Source organism: Phyllobates terribilis, unplaced genomic scaffold (assembly GCF_046119375.1).
Source record: "Phyllobates terribilis strain yellow unplaced genomic scaffold, ASM4611937v1 Scaffold_4__5_contigs__length_816908805, whole genome shotgun sequence".
Classification (NCBI taxonomy): Eukaryota; Metazoa; Chordata; class Amphibia; order Anura; family Dendrobatidae; genus Phyllobates; species Phyllobates terribilis.
In genome coordinates, this window is record NW_027362764.1 from 672822849 (window position 1) to 672848492 (window position 25644).

The 25644-nt window shown below is 46.9% G+C and overlaps 1 protein-coding gene across 3 annotated transcripts in view; it reads right to left on the reverse strand.

The window, feature by feature from the left end:
* Nucleotides 1-25644, reverse strand: part of RBIS (ribosomal biogenesis factor) — a 43913-nt gene that overhangs the window by 13493 nt on the left and 4776 nt on the right. The window contains exon 2 of one of the 3 annotated variants that reach the window (XM_073679528.1): nucleotides 742-1004. The exons of 1 other annotated variant lie outside the window; for it this stretch is intronic. The gene's annotated coding sequence lies outside the window, so the exon portion shown is untranslated. Of the gene's footprint in view, nucleotides 1-741; nucleotides 1005-6365; nucleotides 6651-25644 lie in introns of all 3 variants that reach the window. One more of the 3 variants, XM_073679529.1, reaches the window with a different exon arrangement.

Here is a 25644-nt window from a genome sequence, read left to right on the forward strand (position 1 = left end):
TCTCTTGCTGTGTCCTAAGTTTTATGCTACCCAATTAAGATAGAGTGAGGCTACAGCCCTGATATGAACATGATCAGAAAACATTAAGAAATAAAAGCAACTTTTCGGCTAAATAACCATCTGGAAAGTTTTGTGTGTTCTCCTTCACCCATTTCAGCTACTGGGCTGATCTAAGTGATTTTCTCACTGTGGTTAACCCCTTACTGACATATGACCCCTTACCCGTTACTCATGCTATGAGCTGGCCCATTGATTTTGATACAGGTCAGGAACTGAGTTCACATCTTTGCCACTGGATCATGGCTGTGATATTCAGCCACTATCTGCTTCTAACAAGCTGTTAACCTATTAAATGCCACTGTCAATCTCTGAATGCAGCATGGGGAGCTCATCATTCTATATGCCCGTCTGCAATCATGGGGTGCCGATGGGTTGCCATGCTTGCCAGAGGTTTGAGGAAGGCTCCTGTGAACACCGACTTCTGTTTGGTGTTCATAGAAGATTGTGATTTTTGCTATATACAGCAGTATTATGATATTGCTGTATATGATACAAGCGATCAGACGATGGTGGGTTCAAGTCCCCTAAGGGGATTAACAAATACAGTGAGAAGTAGAAAAAAAATATTTTAAAAAATATGAAAAAATACATAAGTTCAAATCATCTGACAACCCCCCCCCGCACCCATTAAAAAAATACAAGTGGAATTATGTACAGTACAGACCAAAAGTTTGGACACACCTTCTCATTTAACCACTTCGCGCCAGAGCCTGTTTTTGCCTTCGTGACCGGGCCAATTTTTTCAATTCTGACCACTGTCACTTTATGAGGTAATTACTCTGGAACGCTTCAACGGATCCCCCTGATTCTGAGATTGTTTTTTTGTGACATATTGTACTTCATGATAGTGGTAAAATTTCTTTGATATCACTTGCGTTTGATTGTGAAAAAAATCGGAAATTTGGCGAAAATTTTGCAATTTCCAAACTTTGAATTTTCATGCCCTTTAATCAGAGAGATATATCACACAAAATAGTTAATAAATAACATTGCCCACATGTCTACTTCACATCAGCACAATTTTGGAACCAAAATTTTTTTTTGTTAGGAAGCTATAAGGGTTAAAAGTTGACCAGCGATTTCTCATTTTTACAACAAAATTTACAAAAACATTTTTTTTTTAGGGACCACATCTTATTTGAAGTGACTTTGAGGAGCCTTTATGACAGAAAATACCCAAAAGTGATACCATTCTAAAAACTGCACCCCTCAAGGTGCTCAAAACCACATTCAAGAAGTTTATTAACCCTTCAGGTGCTTCACAGGAATTTTTGGAATGTGGAAGAAAACAATGAACATTTAACTTTTTTTCACAAAACTGCTACTTTAACCTCAAATTTTTAATTTTCACAAGGGCAGCCAGAAAAAATGGACCCCAAAATGTGTTGTGTAATTTCTCCTGAGCACGCTGATACCCCATATGTGGTGCAAAGCCACTGTTTGGGTGCACGGCATGGCTTGGAAGGTAAGGAGCGCCATTTGACTTTTGGAATGGAAATTTGACTGGAATGGATAGCGGACGCCATGTTGCATTTGGAGAGCCCCAGAGGTGTCTAAACAGAGGAAACCCCCAACAAGTGACCCCATTTTGGAAACTAGACCCCTCAAGGAACTTATCTAGATGTGTGGTGAGCACCTTGAACCCCCAGGGGCTTCACAGAATTTTATAATGTTGAAGTGTGAAAATAAAAAAACACATTTTTAACACAAAACTGCTACTTTAGCCTCAAATTTTTAATTTTCACAAGGGCAGCCAGAAAAAATGGACCCCAAAATGTGTTGTGCAATTTCTCCTGAGCACGCTGATACCCCATATGTGGTGCAAAGCCACTGTTTGGGCACACGGCATGGCTTGGAAGGTAAGGAGCGCCATTTGACTTTTGGAATGGAAATTTGACTGGAATGGATAGCGGACGCCATGTTGCATTTGGAGAGCCCCTGAGGTGCCTAAACAGAGGAAACCCCCAACAAGTGACCGAATTTTACAATCTACTCCTCTGTATAAATTAATCTAGTGGTGGGAAAATAAGTAGATAGGTAAATGGTCACTAAACCCATAGATGAATTCCCACAGAGGTGTCATTTCTATAATGGGGTCACTTCAGGGGGGATTATGCTGTTCTGGCACTTTTCAGAGTACCAGAGCTAAAGAATCCCCCCTGAAGTGACCCCATTTTGGAAATGAAACCCCTCTGGGAATTCATCTATGGGTTTAGTGACCATTTTAACTCAATGGATGATTTCCAGAAACAAGCACGCAATGGAAGGTTTAGATTCTGGAGAACCCCCCCTGGAAATTAAGTGAGCTCTACTCGAATGTGTCATTCACTAAATGAACCAAATGTTTGAATGACAAATTGGGATACATTTTTACAGTTTAAAAACGTGGTTCTGTGTGGAAGATTTTAAAGCAGTCAGTGACGCATAAGGCTGGCAATGATGGGCATTGTGGGCAATAGTAGCGGGTATCACGCCTCATTGCTCTCTTAGTACATACACGACATCTTTTCTGGGGGTTCCTTCTTGTTTCCGTTGCTGGAATAAGTGCAATAAAATGTCGCTCAGTGAGTCTTTTCACATCCTCAGATTCTAATGGATGAGCGGGGCTAACACTTTGAAAGACAAGATTTTCAATTACCTTTTCTTGATAATCAAGAAAAGGATCTGAATTTCCTGCTTTTTTGTACAACACAAAAGAATTGTATGTGGCCACCTGAAACAAATAAATAACCAACTTTTTATACCAGGTATAGGACTTTCTTGATACCTGGTATGGCTGTAGAACCTGGTCTGCAAGGTCCACACCCCCCATGTGTTTGTTGTAGTCAATGACTGGCACAGGTTTTTGCTTCGGAGTGGTGGATCCTAGTTCTACAGTGGCCCTTGTGGCATCTGTGTGGATCGAGCTGAGGACAAAAATATCCCTCTTATCCCTATATTTCATGGCAAGCAGCTCTCCGTTGCGTACAGCCCCTGACTGCCCCTTTTGAAACTTTTGGTTGACCAATGGTTGTGGAAACCCCTGACGGTTTTTACGGATGGTCCCACAAGCCTCGATGTTGTGTTCAACCAGACTTTTAAATAGGGGTATGCTGGTGTAATAATTGTCCACATATAGATTGTAGCCTTTTTGAAAAAATGGACTTATCAGCTCCCAAACAATTTTTCCAGATGTCCCCAGATAAGTAGGGCATCCTGGTGGGTTTAGTTGGCTATCTTTCCCCTCATATATGCGAAAAGCGGATGTGTATCCGGTTGAACTTTTGCACATTTTATAGAGCTTTATTCCAAACCTTGCCCTTTTAGATGGGATAAATTGCTTGAGGTGCAGTCTTCCTTTGAATTTTACAAGGGACTCGTCTATAGAAATATTTTGTGTTGGGGTGTAGAGGCTTAAGAATTTTTCTGACAAATTTTCAATGATGGGTCTAATTTTATATAACCTGTCATGTTCTGGGGCATTTCTGGGCAGGCATTGACTATTGTCGTTAAAATGCCAAAACCGCATGAGCATTTCATAACGGGTCCTAGGCAGAATGACTGAAAACATAGGGGTGGCTTGAACAGGGTGGTTGGACCAGTAGGATCGAATGCTCGGTTTTTTAACAAGCCCCATGGCAAATGTAAGTCCTAAAAATTTTTTTATTTCCGGGACATTAGTTGGTGTCCATAAATTTGCCCTAGCATAGTAAGATCGGGGATTCTGGCTTATGAATTGGGACGCGTATAAATTTGTTTGCACGACAATATGCTCTAGCAAGCTGTCTGTAAAAAACAAATTAAAAAAATGAATTGGTCCAAAATCTTCCACCTCCACATTTATACCAGGAGTGGCGTTGAAATCAGGGCTGAATGGAGCAGCCGAATCCGAAGCCTCCCATCTGGGAAATGCTAGATCATGTGGCAACGCCCCTTGTACACTGGCGTGCGCCAATTCACTAGTAGCAGGGACAGCGCTTGTACTGGGCAGTGTTCCCTGATTTGGAGACGTTTCTCCAGTAGCGCTATTTGCCCCTATTGCTGTACTGGTCCTTGGGCTTGAGGATGGAACAGAATCACTGCTCATTTCTGGGCTCTCAGTGTCGCCGCTACTAAAGCCCTCAAAATCCATATCTCCATCTGAGATTGCGCTGTCATCAGTGTCAGAACACAGCAGGGCATACACCTCCTCTGCGGTATAAGTCTGACGGGCCATTTTATTTTTATATTTTTTTGACTGGACTGAACGGACCGGACTGAAAGGACGGGACCGGTGTGACAGGACTGACTGACTGACTCACAGATCTGACAGGACTGACTGACTGACTCACAGATCTGACAGGACTGACTGACTGACTGACTGACTGACTCACAGATCTGACAGGACTGACTCACAGATCTGACAGGACTGACTCACAGATCTGACAGGACTGACTGACTCACAGATCTGACAGGACTGACTGACTCACAGATCTGACAGGACTGACTGACTCACAGATCTGACAGGACTGACTGACTCACAGATCTGACAGGACTGACTGACTCACAGATCTGACAGGACTGACTGACTCACAGATCTGACAGGACTGACTGACTCACAGATCTGACAGGACTGACTGACTCACAGATCTGACAGGACTGACTGACTCACAGATCTGACAGGACTGACTGACTCACAGATCTGACAGGACTGACTGACTCACAGATCTGACAGGACTGACTGACTCACAGATCTGACAGGACTGACTGACTCACAGATCTGACAGGACTGACTGACTGACTGACTGACTCACAGATCTGACAGGACTGACTGACTCACAGATCTGACAGGACTGACTGACTCACAGATCTGACAGGACTGACTGACTCACAGATCTGACAGGACTGACTGACTCACAGATCTGACAGGACTGACTGACTCACAGATCTGACAGGACTGACTGACTCACAGATCTGACAGGACTGACTGACTCACAGATCTGACAGGACTGACTGACTCACAGATCTGACAGGACTGACTGACTCACAGATCTGACAGGACTGACTGACTCACAGATCTGACAGGACTGACTGACTCACAGATCTGACAGGACTGACTGACTCACAGATCTGACAGGACTGACTGACTCACAGATCTGACAGGACTGACTGACTCACAGATCTGACAGGACTGACTGACTCACAGATCTGACAGGACTGACTGACAGATCTGACAGGACTGACTGACAGATCTGACTGGACTGACTGACAGATCTGACTGGACTGACTGACAGATCTGACTGGACTGACTGACAGATCTGACTGGACTGACTGACAGATCTGACTGGACTGACTGACAGATCTGACTGGACTGACTGACAGATCTGACTGGACTGACTGACAGATCTGACTGGACTGACTGACAGATCTGACAGATCTGACTGGACTGACAGATCTGACTGGACTGACAGATCTGACTGGACTGACAGATCTGACTGGACTGACAGATCTGACTGGACTGATCTGATCTGACTGGACTGATCTGATCTGACTGGACTGATCTGATCTGACAGGACTGATCTGATCTGACAGGACTGATCTGATCTGACAGACTCACTAACCCTAACTCTTACTTTCTTTTTTATTTTATTTTTTTTTTACTTTCACAGTGGCAAGGCTGACAGCTCTTGTCACACTGTTTCTCCTCTGCTCTCTCACTGAGATCGGAGGAGAAACTGCATTTATCAGGCAGATCGCCCGGGAAAGTTTGTTGCTAAAACAAACTTCCCTGGTGATCTCTCTGATTGGCTGGTGTGACGCTGACATCATCGAGACCAGAGCCAATCAGGTCTCGATGATGTCAGAGGTCACAGCACCGGGATCCCCGCCGCTGACAGGTATGTGGGGGGTCCCGATCGCCGACCACCGGCTGTCCCTATCTTTTAAATGCCGCGATCGCTATGGATCGCGGCATCTAGAAGATAGGAACAGGTTAACATCATGGGGACCTGATCCAATCAGGTCCCCATGATGCCACATGTCAGAGCTATCGCTCTGAACCGGTACCGCAGCGCTAGCAGGACCCTGGGGGTCCTGAGCGCTGCGGGACCACCCACCGTTTTTAAACGTCGGCGCTGCACAGAGCCCAGGCAGCGCCGACGTTTATGTACAGTGGGCGGTCCTGAACCGGTTAAAGATTTTTCTGTATTTTCATGACTATGAAAATTGTACATTCACACTGAAGGCATCAAAACTATGAATTAACACATGTGGAATTATATACTTCACAAAAAAGCGTGAAACAACAGAAAATATGTCTTATATTCTAGGTTCTTCAAAGTAGCCACCTTTTGCTTTGATGACTGCTTTGCACACTCTTGGCATTCTCTTCATGAGCTGCAAGAGGTAGTCACCGGAAATGGTCTTCAACAATCTTGAAGGAGTTCCCAGAGAAGCTTAGCACTTGATGGCCCTTTTGCCTTCACTCTGCGGTCCAGCTCCTCCCAAACCATCTCGATTGGGTTCAGGTCTGGTGACTGTGGAGGCCAGGTCATCTGGCGTAGCACCCCATCACTCTCCTTCTTGGTCAAATAGCCCTTACACCGCCTGGAGGTGTGTTTGGGGTCATTGTCCTGTTGAAAAATAAACGATGATTCAACTAAACGCAAACTGGATGGAATAGCATGCCGCTGCAAGATGCTGTGGTAGCCATGCTGGTTCAGTATGCCTTCAATTTTGAATAAATTCCCAACAGTGTCACCAGCAAAGCACCCCCACACCATCACACCTCCTCCTCCATGCTTCACAGTGGGAACCAGGCATGTAGAGTCCATCCGTTCACCTTTTCTGCGTCGCACAAAGACACGGTGGTTGGAACCAAAGATATCAAATTTGGACTCATCAGACCAAAGCACAGATTTCCACTGGTCTATTGACCATTCCTTATGTTCTTTAGCCCAAACAAGTCTCTTCTGCTTGTTGCCTGTCCTTAGCAGTGGTTTCCTAGCAGCTATTTTACCATGAAGGCCTGCTGCACAAAGTCTCCTCTTAACAGTTGTTGAAGAGATGTGTCTGCTGCTAGAACTCTGTGTGGCATTGACCTGGTCTCTAATCTGAGCCGCTGTTAACCTGCGATTTCTGAGGCTGGTGACTCAGATAAACTTATCCTCAGAAGCAGAGGTGACTCTTGGTCTTCCTTTCCTGGGGCGGTTCTCATGTGAGCCAGTTTCTTTGTAGCGCTTGATGGTTTTTGCAACTGCACTTGGGGACACTTTCAAAGTTTGCCCAATTTTTCGGACTGACTGACCTTCATTTCTTAAAGTAATGATGCCCACTCGTTTTTCTTTACTTAGAATTTGTATTATGGCAAGAAAAAAGCAGCTAACAGTCTATTCAGTAGGACTATCAGCTGTGGATCCACGTGACTTCTGCACAACACAACTGATAGTCCCAACCCCATTTAAAAGGCAAGAAATCCCACTTATTCAACCTGACAGGGCACACCTGTTAAGTGAAGACCATTTCCGGTGACTACCTCTTGAAGCTCATCAAGAGAATGCCAAGAGTGTGCAAAGCAGTCATCAAAGCAAAAGGTGGCTACTTTGAAGAACCTAGAATATAAGACATATTTTCAGTTGTTTCACACTTTTTTGTTAAGTATATAATTCCACATGTGTTAATTCATAGTTTTGATGCCTTCAGTGTGAATGTACAATTTTCAAAGTCATGAAAATACAGAAAAATCTTTAAATGAGAAGGTGTGTCCAAACTTTTGGTCTGTACTGTATGTAAAAGTCTGATCAAAATATAGATGGCGATAGAGCAACAACAAGCAGATGCGCATGAGTATATAAATGTCTGGCCACCCCTTAGTACACCAAGCAACTGTACTTGGTTTGAACAGTCGTTCTGTGCTGACAGTCTTTTTAAAGGAACGCTGTCAGAGCAGAACAACTGCTTAAACCAAGTACAGGAGCTCGGTGCATCATGATGCGGCCAAACATTTATATGCACCTCACAACCTGCTTGTTGTCGCTCTATGAAGCCAGAGCTGTCTTATCAAAGAGGATAGAAAAAGAGGAGATAGATGGAAAACAAGCCGGTGGGAAGCAGGGCTGTGGAGTCGGTATAAAATGGACCGACTACTAAAATATATAATGAATTGGGTACAGTAGTTCAATGCAGTTTATGGGGAATATTTTTTCATAAGAATTTGGGAAAGTTATGAAATGTCCTATAAATGTCTGTCCTATTCCTGATCTAAGGGTCTAGGCTTTTAGCTGAGATGAATCTGTGCTACAATAAATTTATCACTTAAACATGAGCCGCGTATGAGGGAGTCGGAGTCATGGAAATTGAGGAGTCAAGAGTCAGAGGTTCGGCTTACCGACTCCACAGCCCTGGCACTGGGAAGGTGTATATAAATGATTGCACTTGGTCTGAACAGTCGTTCTGTGCGGACAGATTCCCTTTAAAGCGGATTTGTATTTCTTAAAAGTAAACAAAATCACATAGTCACAAACTTGTCACCGTGCACAAGACAGGGAAGGGCTGAGGCTGCACTAAATTAGTGTTAGAGATGAGCTAACCCACACTGTAAAGTTCAGGGTTCGTAGCGGTCACCAAGTGTCCAGTGCTGTATGCTGAACACGGACTTCTCATGGAGAAGAAAGAGAAAAAAAAAGAAAGAGTGAGTGAGAGCATGCGTGTGTGAGTGAGATTCCAGCACCGAAGTTCATTGATTTCTATGGGGTTCGGGTTCAAGTTTGGGCTCAGTTCTGGTACTCAAACCAAACTTTGGATTAAAGTTTGCTCGAACTTGACAAACCCAAACTTCCACAGGTTCGTTCATCCCTAATAAGGGTATAACGTGTACTATTCGGGGGATTTAACAGTATCAGTGCAGGGCACAGAATAAGACTCGCTCATAGAATCAGACTGTGGTGCTAATACCTGCTGGTATCCAGCGCAGATGGGGCGCATCATTATGTCACCAGTCGGCAGCCATTAGGACAGACTGACCGCTGACTCAGTCTCCACGCAGATGAAATCAAGTAACTCCTGCCATATAGGAGACCCCAGAGAACTCCGGTCTCCTCTCTGTATCCGCTATGGCCCCTGTCAGCTCTTACAGGGGCTGGGGATGATTTTTGCATTATACTCTTAAGAGTCTGAAGCTGCTCCTAACACAGAGGCCAGTAACCACCTCCAGTATAGGATACATACAAGTATATACAGAGAGCCGGACCTCCTAACACAGAGGACAGTGACCGGCTCCTGTATAGGACACATACATACCAGTATATTATATACAGAGAGCCGGACCTCCTAACACAGAGGACAGTGACCGGCTCCTGTATAGGACACATACATACCAGTATATTATATACAGAGAGCCGGACCTCCTAACACAGAGGACAGTGACCGGCTCCTGTATAGGACACATACATACAAGTATATACAGAGAGCCGGACCTCCTAACACAGAGGACAGTGACCGGCTCCTGTATAGGACACATACATACAAGTATATACAGAGAGCCGGACCTCCTAACACAGAGGACAGTGACCGGCTCCTGTATAGGACACATACATACAAGTATATACAGAGAGCCGGACCTCCTAACACAGAGGACAGTGACCGGCTCCTGTATAGGACACATACATACAAGTATATACAGAGAGCCGGACCTCCTAACACAGAGGACAGTGACCGGCTCCTGTATAGGACACATACATACAAGTATATTATATACAGAGAGCCGGACCTCCTAACACAGAGGACAGTGACCGCTCCTGTATAGGACACATACATACAAGTATATACAGAGAGTCGGACCTCCTAACACAGAGGACAGTGACCGGCTCCAGTATAGGACACATACATACAAGTATATACAGAGAGCCGGACCTCCTAACACAGAGGACAGTGACCGGCTCCTGTATAGGACACATACATACAAGTATATACAGAGAGCCGGACCTCCTAACACAGAGGACAGTGACCGGCTCCTGTATAGGACACATACATACAAGTATATACAGAGAGCCGGACCTCCTAACACAGAGGACAGTGACAGCTCCTGTATAGGACACATACATACAAGTATATACAGAGAGCCGGACCTCCTAACACAGAGGACAGTGACCGGCTCCTGTATAGGACACATACATACAAGTATATACAGAGAGCCGGACCTCCTAACATAGAGGACAGTGACCGGCTCCTGTATAGGACACATACATACAAGTATATACAGAGAGCCGGACCTCCTAACAGAGGACAGTGACCGGCTCCTGTATAGGACACATACATACAAGTATATACAGAGAGCGAGAACTCCTAACACAGAGGACAGTGACCGGCTCCGGTATAGGACACATACATACAAGTATATACAGAGAGCCGGACCTCCTAACAGAGGACAGTGACCGCTCCAGTATAGGATACATACATACCAGTATATACAGAGAGCCAGACCTCCTAACACAGAGGACAGTGACCGGCTCCTGTATAGGACACATACATACAAGTATATACAGAGAGCCGGACCTCCTAACATAGAGGACAGTGACCGACTCCTGTATAGGACACATACATACAAGTATATTATATACAAAGAGCCGGACCTCCTAACACAGAGGACAGTGACCGGCTCCTGTATAGGACACATACATACAAGTATATACAGAGAGCCGGACCTCCTAACATAGAGGACAGTGACCGACTCCTGTATAGGACACATACATACAAGTATATTATATACAAAGAGCCGGACCTCCTAACACAGAGGACAGTGACCGGCTCCTGTATAGGACACATACATACCAGTATATACACAGAGAGCCGGACCTCCTAACACAGAGGACAGTGACCGGCTCCTGTATAGGACACATACATACAAGTATATACAGAGAGCCGGACCTCCTAACACAGAGGACAGTGACCGCTCCAGTATAGGATACATACATACCAGTATATTATATACAGAGAGCCGAACCGCCTAACATAGAGGACAGTGACCGCTCCTGTATAGGGCACATACATACAAGTATATACAGAGAGCCGGACCTCCTAACAGAGGACAGTGACCGGCTCCTGTATAGGACACATACATACCAGTATATACACAGAGAGCAGGACCTCCTAACACAGAGGACAGTGACCGGCTCCTGTATAGGACACATACATACAAGTATATACAGAGAGCCGGACCTCCTAACACAGAGGACAGTGACCGCTCCAGTATAGGATACATACATACCAGTATATTATATACAGAGAGCCGGACCGCCTAACACAGAGGACAGTGACCGGCTTCTGTATAGGACACATACATACAAGTATATACAGAGAGCCGGACCTCCTAACATAGAGGACAGTGACCGGCTCCTGTATAGGACACATACATACAAGTATATACAGAGAGCCGGACCTCCTAACAGAGGACAGTGACCGGCTCCTGTATAGGACACATACATACAAGTATATACAGAGAGCCGGACCTCCTAACACAGAGGACAGTGACCGGCTCCGGTATAGGACACATACATACAAGTATATACAGAGAGCCGGACCTCCTAACATAGAGGACAGTGACCGGCTCCTGTATAGGACACATACATACAAGTATATACAGAGAGCCGGACCTCCTAACAGAGGACAGTGACCGGCTCCTGTATAGGACACATACATACAAGTATATACAGAGAGCCGGACCTCCTAACACAGAGGACAGTGACCGGCTCCTGTATAGGACACATACATACAAGTATATACAGAGAGCCGGACCTCCTAACACAGAGGACAGTGACCGGCTCCTGTATAGGACACATACATACAAGTATATACAGAGAGCCGGACCTCCTAACAGAGGACAGTGACCGGCTCCTGTATAGGACACATACATACAAGTATATACAGAGAGCCGGACCTCCTAACACAGAGGACAGTGACCGGCTCCGGTATAGGACACATACATACAAGTATATACAGAGAGCCGGACCTCCTCACACAGAGGACAGTGACCGGCTCCGGTATAGGACACATACATACAAGTATATACAGAGAGCCGGACCTCCTAACACAGAGGACAGTGACCGGCTCCTGTATAGGACACATACATACAAGTATATACAGAGAGCCGGACCTCCTAACAGAGGACAGTGACCGGCTCCTGTATAGGACACATACATAAAGTATATACAGAGAGCCGGACCTCCTAACAGAGGACAGTGACCGGCTCCTGTATAGGACACATACATACCAGTATATACAGAGAGCCGGACCTCCTAACACAGAGGACAGTGACCGCTCCAGTATAGGATACATACATACCAGTATATTATATACAGAGAGCCGAACCGCCTAACATAGAGGACAGTGACCGCTCCTGTATAGGGCACATACATACAAGTATATACAGAGAGCCGGACCTCCTAACAGAGGACAGTGACCGGCTCCTGTATAGGACACATACATACAAGTATATACAGAGAGCCGGACCTCCTAACACAGAGGACAGTGACCGCTCCAGTATAGGATACATACATACCAGTATATTATATACAGAGAGCCGGACCGCCTAACATAGAGGACAGTGACCGCTCCTGTATAGGGCACATACATACAAGTATATACAGAGAGCCGGACCTCCTAACACAGAGGACAGTGACGGGCTCCTGTATAGGACACATACATACAAGTATATACAGAGAGCCGGACCTCCTAACACAGAGGACAGTGACCGGCTCCTGTATAGGACACATACATACCAGTATATACAGAGAGCCGGACCTCCTAACATAGAGGACAGTGACCGGCTCCTGTATAGGACACATACATACCAGTATATACAGAGAGCCGGACCTCCTAACACAGAGGACAGTGACCGGCTCCGGTATAGGACACATACATACAAGTATAAACAGAGAGCCGGACCTCCTAACACAGAGGACAGTGACCGGCTCCTGTATAGGACACATACATACCAGTATATACAGAGAGCCGGACCTCCTAACACAGAGGACAGTGACCGGCTCCGGTATAGGACACATACATACAAGTATATACAGAGAGCCGGACCTCCTAACACAGAGGACAGTGACCGGCTCCTGTATAGGACACATACATACAAGTATATACAGAGAGCCGGACCTCCTAACACAGAGGACAGTGACCGGCTCCTGTATAGGACACATACATACAAGTATATACAGAGAGCCGGACCTCCTAACAGAGGACAGTGACCGGCTCCTGTATAGGACACATACATACCAGTATATACAGAGAGCCAGAACTCCTAGCACAGAGGACAGTGACCGGCTCCTGTATAGGACACATACATACAAGTATATACAGAGAGCCGGACCTCCTAACATAGAGGACAGTGACCGGCTCCTATATAGGACACATACATACCAGTATATACAGAGAGCCGGACCTCCTAACACAGAGGACAGTGACCGGCTCCTGTATAGGACACATACATACAAGTATATACAGAGAGCCGGACCTCCTAACACAGAGGACAGTGACCGGCTCCTGTATAGGGCACATACATACAAGTATATACAGAGAGCCGGACCTCCTAACATAGAGGACAGTGACCGGCTCCTGTATAGGACACATACATACAAGTATATACAGAGAGCCGGACCTCCTAACACAGAGGACAGTGACCGGCTCCTGTATAGGACACATACATACAAGTATATACAGAGAGCCGGACCTCCTAACACAGAGGACAGTGACCGGCTCCGGTATAGGACACATACATACAAGTATATACAGAGAGCCGGACCTCCTAACACAGAGGACAGTGACCGGCTCCTGTATAGGACACATACATACAAGTATATACAGAGAGCCGGACCTCCTAACAGAGGACAGTGACCGCTCCAGTATAGGATACATACATACCAGTATATTATATACAGAGAGCCGAACCGCCTAACATAGAGGACAGTGACCGCTCCTGTATAGGGCACATACATACAAGTATATACAGAGAGCCGGACCTCCTAACAGAGGACAGTGACCGGCTCCTGTATAGGACACATACATACCAGTATATACAGAGAGCCGGACCTCCTAACAGAGGACAGTGACCGGCTCCTGTATAGGACACATACATACAAGTATATTATATACAGAGAGCCGGACCTCCTAACACAGAGGACAGTGACCGCTCCAGTATAGGATACATACATACCAGTATATTATATACAGAGAGCCGGACCGCCTAACATAGAGGACAGTGACCGCTCCTGTATAGGACACATACATACAAGTATATACAGAGAGCCGGACCTCCTAACACAGAGGACAGTGACCGCTCCAGTATAGGATACATACATACCAGTATATTATATACAGAGAGCCGGACCGCCTAACATAGAGGACAGTGACCGCTCCTGTATAGGACACATACATACAAGTATATACAGAGAGCCGGACCTCCTAACACAGAGGACAGTGACGGGCTCCTGTATAGGACACATACATACAAGTATATACAGAGAGCCGGACCTCCTAACAGAGGACAGTGACCGGCTCCTGTATAGGACACATACATACCAGTATATACACAGAGAGCAGGACCTCCTAACACAGAGGACAGTGACCGCTCCAGTATAGGATACATACATACCAGTATATTATATACAGAGAGCCGGACCGCCTAACATAGAGGACAGTGACCGCTCCTGTATAGGACACATACATACAAGTATATACAGAGAGCCGGACCTCCTAACACAGAGGACAGTGACCGCTCCAGTATAGGATACATACATACCAGTATATTATATACAGAGAGCCGGACCGCCTAACATAGAGGACAGTGACCGCTCCTGTATAGGACACATACATACAAGTATATACAGAGAGCCGGACCTCCTAACACAGAGGACAGTGACGGGCTCCTGTATAAGACACATACATACAAGTATATACAGAGAGCCGGACCTCCTAACACAGAGGACAGTGACCGGCTCCTGTATAGGACACATACATACAAGTATATACAGAGAGCCGGACCTCCTAACATAGAGGACAGTGACCGGCTCCTGTATAGGACACATACATACCAGTATATACAGAGAGCCGGACCTCCTAACACAGAGGACAGTGACCGGCTCCGGTATAGGACACATACATACAAGTATATACAGAGAGCCGGACCTCCTAACACAGAGGACAGTGACCGGCTCCTGTATAGGACACATACATACAAGTATATACAGAGAGCCGGACCTCCTAACATAGAGGACAGTGACCGGCTCCTGTATAGGACACATACATACAAGTATATACAGAGAGCCGGACCTCCTAACACAGAGGACAGTGACCGGCTCCTGTATAGGACACATACATACAAGTATATACAGAGAGCCGGACCTCCTAACACAGAGGACAGTGACCGGCTCCGGTATAGGACACATACATACAAGTATATACAGAGAGCCGGACCTCCTAACACAGAGGACAGTGACCGGCTCCGGTATAGGACACATACATACAAGTATATACAGAGAGCCGGACCTCCTAACACAGAGGACAGTGACCGGCTCCTGTATAGGACACATACATACAAGTATATACAGAGAGCCGGACCTCCTAACACAGAGGACAGTGACCGGCTCCTGTATAGGACACATACATACAAGTATATACAGAGAGCCGGACCTCCTAACACAGAGGATAGTGACCGGCTCCTGTATAGGACACATACATACAAGTATATACAGAGAGCCGGACCTCCTAACACAGAGGATAGTGACCGGCTCCTGTATAGGACACATACATACAAGTATATACAGAGAGCCGGACCTCCTAGCACAGAGGACAGTGACCGGCTCCGGTATAGGACACATACATACAAGTATATACAGAGAGCCGGACCTCCTAACACAGAGGACAGTGACCGGCTCCTGTATAGGACACATACATACAAGTATATACAGAGAGCCGGACCTCCTAACACAGAGGACAGTGACCGGCTCCTGTATAGGACACATACATACAAGTATATACAGAGAGCCGGACCTCCTAACACAGAGTATAGTGACCGGCTCCTGTATAGGACACATACATACAAGTATATACAGAGAGCCGGACCTCCTAACACAGAGGACAGTGACCGGCTCCTGTATAGGACACATACATACCAGTATATACAGAGAGCCGGACCTCCTAACACAGGACAGTGACAGGCTCCGGTATAGGACACATACATACAAGTATATACAGAGAGCCGGACCTCCTAACACAGAGGACAGTGACCGGCTCCGGTATAGGACACATACATACAAGTATATATAGAGAGCCGGACCTCCTAACACAGAGGACAGTGACCGGCTCCGGTATAGGACACATACATACAAGTATATACAGAGAGCCGGACCTCCTAACACAGAGGACAGTGACCGGCTCCTGTATAGGACACATACATACAAGTATATACAGAGAGCCGGAACTCCTAACACAGAGGACAGTGACCGCTCCAGTATAGGATACATACATACCAATATATTATATACAGAGAGCCGGACCTCCTAACACAGAGGACAGTGACCGGCTCCTGTATAGGACACATACATACCAGTATATACAGAGAGCCGGACCTCCTAACACAGAGGACAGTGACCGGCTCCTGTATAGGACACATACATACCAGTATATACAGAGAGCCGGACCTCCTAACATAGAGGACAGTGACCGGCTCCTGTATAGGACACATACATACCAGTATATACAGATAGCCGGAACTCCTAACACAGAGGACAGTGACCGGCTCCGGTATAGGACACATACATACAAGTATATACAGAGAGCCGGACCTCCTAACACAGAGGACAGTGACCGGCTCCTGTATAGGACACATACATACAAGTATATACAGAGAGCCGGACCTCCTAACACAGAGGACAGTGACCGGCTCCGGTATAGGACACATACATACAAATATATACAGAGAGCCGGACCTCCTAACAGAGGACAGTGACCGGCTCCTGTATAGGACACATACATACAAGTATATACAGAGAGCCGGACCTCCTAACACAGAGGACAGTGACCGGCTCCTGTATAGGACACATACATACAAGTATATACAGAGAGCCGGACCTCCTAACACAGAGGACAGTGACCGGCTCCGGTATAGGACACATACATACAAGTATATACAGAGAGCCGGACCTCCTAACACAGAGGACAGTGACCGGCTCCTGTATAGGACACATACATACAAGTATATACAGAGAGCCGGACCTCCTAACACAGAGGACAGTGACGGGCTCCTGTATAGGACACATACATACAAGTATATACAGAGAGCCGGACCTCCTAACACAGAGGACAGTGAGCGGCTCCTGTATAGGACACATACATACCAGTATATACAGAGAGCCGGACCTCCTAACACAGAGGACAGTGAGCGGCTCCTGTATAGGACACATACATACAAGTATATACAGAGAGCCGGACCTCCTAACACAGAGGACAGTGACCGGCTCCTGTATAGGACACATACATACAAGTATATACAGAGAGCCGGACCTCCTAACACAGAGGACAGTGACCGGCTCCTGTATAGGACACATACATACAAGTATATACAGAGAGCCGGACCTCCTAACACAGAGGACAGTGACCGGCTCCTGTATAGGACACATACATACCAGTATATACAGAGAGCCGGACCTCCTAACACAGAGGACAGTGACCGGCTCCGGTATAGGACACATACATACAAGTATATACAGAGAGCCGGACCTCCTAACACAGAGGACAGTGACCGGCTCCGGTATAGGACACATACATACAAGTATATACAGAGAGCCGGACCTCCTAACACAGAGGACAGTGACCGGCTCCGGTATAGGACACATACATACAAGTATATACAGAGAGCCGGACCTCCTAACACAGAGGACAGTGACCGGCTCCGGTATAGGACACATACATACAAGTATATACAGAGAGCCGGACCTCCTAACACAGAGGACAGTGACCGGCTCCGGTATAGGACACATACATACAAGTATATACAGAGAGCCGGACCTCCTAACACAGAGGACAGTGACCGGCTCCTGTATAGGACACATACATACAAGTATATACAGAGAGCCGGACCTCCTAACAGAGGACAGTGACCGGCTCCTGTATAGGACACATACATACCAGTATATACACAGAGAGCCGGACCTCCTAACACAGAGGACAGTGACCGGCTCCTGTATAGGACACATACATACAAGTGTATACAGAGAGCCGGACCTCCTAACACAGAGGACCGTGACCGGCTCCTGTATAGGACACATACATACAAGTATATACAGAGAGCCGGACCTCCTAACACAGAGAACAGTGACCGGCTCCGGTATAGGACACATACATACAAGAATATACAGAGAGCCGGACCTCCTAACACAGAGGACAGTGACCGGCTCCGGTATAGGACACATACATACAAGTATATACACAGAGAGCCGGACCTCCTAACACAGAGGACAGTGACCGGCTCCTGTATAGGACACATACATACAAGTATATACACAGAGAGCCGGACCTCCTAACACAGAGGACAGTGACCAGCTCCTGTATAGGACACATATATACAAGTATATACAGAGAGCCGGACCTCCTAACACAGAGGACAGTGACCGGCTCCTGTATAGGACACATACATACAAGTATATACAGAGAGCCGGACCTCCTAACAGAGGACAGTGACCGGCTCCTGTATAGGACACATACATACAAGTATATACAGAGAGCCGGACCTCCTAACAGAGGACAGTGACCGGCTCCTGTATAGGACACATACATACCAGTATATACAGAGAGCCGGACCTCCTAACACAGAGGACAGTGACCGGCTCCTGTATAGGACACATACATACCAGTATATACAGAGAGCCGGACCTCCTAACACAGAGGACAGTGACCGGCTCCTGTATAGGACACATACATACAAGTATATACAGAGAGCCGGACCTCCTAACACAGAGGACAGTGACCGGCTCCTGTATAGGACACATACATACAAGTATATACAGAGAGCCGGACCTCCTAACAGAGGACAGTGACCGGCTCCTGTATAGGACACATACATACAAGTATATACAGAGAGCCGGACCTCCTAACAGAGGACAGTGACCGGCTCCTGTATAGGACACATACATACCAGAATATACACAGAGAGCCGGACCTCCTAACACAGAGGACAGTGACCGGCTCCTGTATAGGACACATACATACAAGTATATACAGAGAGCCGGACCTCCTAACACAGAGGACAGTGACCGCTCCATTATAGGATACATACATACCAGTATATTATATACAGAGAGCCGGACCGCCTAACAAAGAGGACAGTGACCGCTCCTGTATAGGGCACATACATACAAGTATATACAGAGAGCCGGACCTCCTAACAGAGGACAGTGACCGGCTCCTGTATAGGACACATACATACCAGTATATACACAGAGAGCCGGACCTCCTAACACAGAGGACAGTGACCGGCTCCTGTATAGGACACATACATACAAGTATATACAGAGAGCCGGACCTCCTAACACAGAGGACAGTGACCGGCTCCAGTATAGGACACATACATACAAGTATATACAGAGAGCCGGACCTCCTAACATAGAGGACAGTGACCGGCTCCTGTATAGGACACATACATACAAGTATATACAGAGAGCCGGACCTCCTAACACAGAGGACAGTGACAGCTCCAGTATAGGATACATACATACCAGTATATTATATACAGAGAGCCGGACCGCCTAACATAGAGGACAGTGACCGCTCCTATATAGGGCACATACATACAAGTATATACAGAGAGCTGGACCTCCTAACATAGAGGACAGTGACCGGCTCCTGTATAGGACACATACATACAAGTATATACAGAGAGCCGGACCTCCTAACACAGAGGACAGTGACCGCTCCTATATAGGGCACATACATACAAGTATATACAGAGAGCCGGAGCTCCTAGCACAGAGGACAGTGACCGGCTCCTGTATAGGACACATACATACAAGTATATACAGAGAGCCGGACCTCCTAACACAGAGGACAGTGACCGCTCCTGTATAGGACACATACATACAAGTATATACAGAGAGCCGGACCTCCTAACATAGAGGACAGTGACCGGCTCCTGTATAGGACACATACATACAAGTATATACAGAGAGCCGGACCTCCTAACACAGAGGACAGTGACCGGCTCCTGTATAGGACACATACATACCAGTATATACAGAGAGCCGGACCTCCTAACACAGAGGACAGTGACCGGCTCCGGTATAGGACACATACATACAAGTATATACAGAGAGCCGGACCTCCTAACACAGAGGACAGTGACCGGCTCCGGTATAGGACACATACATACAAGTATATACAGAGAGCCGGACCTCCTAACACAGAGGACAGTGACCGGCTCCGGTATAGGACACATACATACAAGTATATACAGAGAGCCGGACCTCCTAACACAGAGGACAGTGACCGGCTCCTGTATAGGACACATACATACAAGTATATACAGAGAGCCGGACCTCCTAACACAGAGGACAGTGACCGGCTCCGGTATAGGACACATACATACAAGTATATACAGAGAGCCGGACCTCCTAACACAGAGGACAGTGACCGCTCCTGTATAGGACACATACATACAAGTATATACAGAGAGCCGGACCTCCTAACACAGAGGACAGTGACCGGCTCCTGTGTAGGACACATACATACAAGTATATACAGAGAGCCGGACCTCCTAACACAGAGGACAGTGACCGGCTCCTGTATAGGACACATACATACAAGTATATACAGAGAGCCGGACCTCCTAACAGAGGACAGTGACCGGCTCCTGTATAGGACACATACATACAAGTATATACAGAGAGCCGGACCTCCTAACAGAGGACAGTGACCGCTCCAGTATAGGATACATACATACCAGTATATTATATACAGAGAGCCGGACCGCCTAACAAAGAGGACAGTGACCGCTCCTGTATAGGGCACATACATACAAGTATATACAGAGAGCCGGACCTCCTAACAGAGGACAGTGACCGGCTCCTGTATAGGACACATACATACCAGTATATACACAGAGAGCCGGACCTCCTAACACAGAGGACAGTGACCGGCTCCTGTATAGGACACATACATACAAGTATATACAGAGAGCCGGACCTCCTAACACAGAGGACAGTGACCGGCTCCAGTATAGGACACATACATACAAGTATATACAGAGAGCCGGACCTCCTAACATAGAGGACAGTGACCGGCTCCTGTATAGGACACATACATACAAGTATATACAGAGAGCCGGACCTCCTAACACAGAGGACAGTGACAGCTCCAGTATAGGATACATACATACCAGTATATTATATACAGAGAGCCGGACCACCTAACATAGAGGACAGTGACCGCTCCTATATAGGGCACATACATACAAGTATATACAGAGAGCCGGACCTCCTAACATAGAGGACAGTGACCGGCTCCTGTATAGGACACATACATACAAGTATATACAGAGAGCCGGAGCTCCTAGCACAGAGGACAGTGACCGGCTCCTGTATAGGACACATACATACAAGTATATACAGAGAGCCGGACCTCCTAACACAGAGGACAGTGACCGCTCCTGTATAGGACACATACATACAAGTATATACAGAGAGCCGGACCTCCTAACATAGAGGACAGTGACCGGCTCCTGTATAGGACACATACATACAAGTATATACAGAGAGCCGGACCTCCTAACACAGAGGACAGTGACCGGCTCCTGTATAGGACACATACATACAAGTATATACAGAGAGCCGGACCTCCTAACACAGAGGACAGTGACCGGCTCCTGTATAGGACACATACATACAAGTATATACAGAAAGCCGGACCTCCTAGCACAGAGGACAGTGACCGGCTCCTGTATAGGAAACATACATACAAGTATATACAGAGAGCCGGACCTCCTAGCACAGAGGACAGTGACCGGCTCCAGTATAGGACACATACATACAAGTATATACAGAGAGCCGGACCTCCTAGCACAGAGGACAGTGACCGGCTCCGGTATAGGACACATACATACAAGTATATACAGAGAGCCGGACCTCCTAGCACAGAGGACAGTGACCGGCTCCTGTATAGGACACATACATACAAGTATATACAGAGAGCCGGTCCTCCTAACAGAGGACAGTGACCGGCTCCTGTATAGGACACATACATACAAGTATATACAGAGAGCCGGACCTCCTAACAGAGGACAGTGACCGGCTCCTGTATAGGACACATACATACAAGTATATACAGAGAACCGGACCTCCTAACACAGAGGACAGTGACCGGCTCCGGTATAGGACACATACATACAAGTATATACAGAGAGCCAGACCTCCTAACACAGAGGACAGTGACCGGCTCCTGTATAGGACACATACATACAAGTATATACACAGAGAGCCGGACCTCCTAACAGAGGACAGTGACCGGCTCCTGTATAGGACACATACATACAAGTATATACAGAGAGCCGGACCTCCTAACAGAGGACAGTGACCGGCTCCTGTATAGGACACATACATACAAGTATATACAGAGAGCCGGACCTCCTAACACAGAGGACAGTGACCGGCTCCAGTATAGGACACATACATACAAGTATATACAGAGAGTCGGACCTCCTAACACAGAGGACAGTGACCGGCTCCTGTATAGGACACATACATACAAGTATATACAGAGAGCCGGACCTCCTAACACACAGGACAGTGACCGGCTCCTGTATAGGACACATACATACAAGTATATTATATACAGAGAGCCAGAACTCCTAACACAGAGGACAGTGACCGGCTCCTGTATAGGACACATACATACAAGTATATACAGAGAGCCGGACCTCCTAACATAGAGGACAGTGACCGGCTCCGGTATAGGACACATACATACCAGTATGTACAGAGAGCCGGACCTCCTAACACAGAGGACAGTGACCGGCTCCGGTATAGGACACATACATACAAGTATATACAGAGAGCCGGACCTCCTAACACAGAGGACAGTGACCGGCTCCTGTATAGGACACATACATACCAGTATATACAGAGAGCCGGACCTCCTAACACAGAGGACAGTGACCGGCTCCGGTATAGGACACATACATACAAGTATATACAGAGAGCCGGACCTCCTAACACAGAGGACAGTGACCGGCTCCTGTATAGGACACATACATACAAGTATATACAGAGAGCCGGACCTCCTAACACAGAGGACAGTGATCGGCTCCTGTATAGGACACATACATACAAGTATATACAGAGAGCCGGACCTCCTAACACAGAGGACAGTGACCGGCTCCTGTATAGGACACATACATACAAGTATATATACACAGAGAGCCAGAACTCCTAGCACAGAGGACAGTGACCGGCTCCTGTATAGGACACATACATACAAGTATATACAGAGAGCCGGACCTCCTAACACAGAGGACAGTGACCGGCTCCTGTATAGGACACATACATACAAGTATATACAGAGAGCCGGACCTCCTAACACAGAGGACAGTGACCGGCTCCTGTAAAGGACACATACATACAAGTATATACAGAGAGCCGGACCTCCTAACACAGAGGACAGTGACCGGCTCCGGTATAGGACACATACATACAAGTATATACAGAGAGCCGGACCTCCTAACACAGAGGACAGTGACCGGCTCCTGTATAGGACACATACATACAAGTATATACAGAGAGCCGGACCTCCTAACAGAGGACAGTGACCGGCTCCTGTATAGGACACATACATACCAGTATATACACAGAGAGCCGGACCTCCTAACACAGAGGACAGTGACCGGCTCCTGTATAGGACACATACATACAAGTATATACAGAGAGCCGGAACTCCTAACACAGAGGACAGTGACCGCTCCAGTATAGGATACATACATACCAATATATTATATACAGAGAGCCGGACCGCCTAACATAGAGGACAGTGACCGCTCCTGTATAGGGCACATACATACAAGTATATACAGAGAGCCGGACCTCCTAACAGAGGACAGTGACCGACTCCTGTATAGGACACATACATACCAGTATATACAGAGAGCCGGACCTCCTAACACAGAGGACAGTGACCGGCTCCTGTATAGGACACATACATACCAGTATATACAGAGAGCCGGACCTCCTAACATAGAGGACAGTGACCGGCTCCTGTATACGACACATACATACCAGTATATACAGAGAGCCGGAACTCCTAACACAGAGGACAGTGACCGGCTCCGGTATAGGACACATACATACAAGTATATACAGAGAGCCGGACCTCCTAACACAGAGGACAGTGACCGGCTCCGGTATAGGACACATACATACAAGTATATACAGAGAGCCGGACCTCCTAACACAGAGGACAGTGACCGGCTCCTGTATAGGACACATACATACCAGTATATTATATACAGAGAGCCGGACCTCCTAACACAGAGGACAGTGACCGCTCCTGTATAGGGCACATACATACAAGTATATACAGAAAGCCGGACCTCCTAACAGAGGACAGTGACCGGCTCCTGTATAGGACACATACATACAAGTATATACAGAGAGCCGGACCTCCTAACACAGAGGACAGTGACAGGCTCCTGTATAGGACACATACATACCAGTATATACAGAGAGCCGGACCTCCCAACACAGAGGACAGTGACCGGCTCCTGTATAGGACACATACATACCAGTATATACAGAGAGCCGGACCTCCTAACACAGAGGACAGTGACCGGCTCCTGTATAGGACACATACATACAAGTATATACAGAGAGCCGGACCTCCTAACACAGAGGACAGTGACCGGCTCCTGTATAGGACACATACATACAAGTATATACAGAGAGCCGGACCTCCTAACACAGAGGACAGTGACCGGCTCCTGTATAGGACACATACATACAAGTATATACAGAGAGCCGGACCTCCTAACACAGAGGACAGTGACCGGCTCCGGTATAGGACACATACATACAAGTATATACAGAGAGCCGGACCTCCTAACACAGAGGACAGTGACCGGCTCCGGTATAGGACACATACATACAAGTATATACAGAGAGCCGGACCTCCTAACAGAGGACAGTGACCGGCTCCGGTATAGGACACATACATACAAGTATATACAGAGAGCCGGACCTCCTAACACAGAGGACAGTGACCGGCTCCTGTATAGGACACATACATACAAGTATATACAGAGAGCCGGACCTCCTAACAGAGGACAGTGACCGGCTCCTGTATAGGACACATACATACCAGTATAAACACAGAGAGCCGGACCTCCTAACACAGAGGACAGTGACCGGCTCCGGTATAGGACACATACATACAAGTATATACAGAGAGCCGGACCTCCTAACACAGAGGACAGTGACCGGCTCCGGTATAGGACACATACATACAAGTATATACACAGAGAGCCGGACCTCCTAACAGAGGACAGTGACCGGCTCCGGTATAGGACACATACATACAAGTATATACACAGAGAGC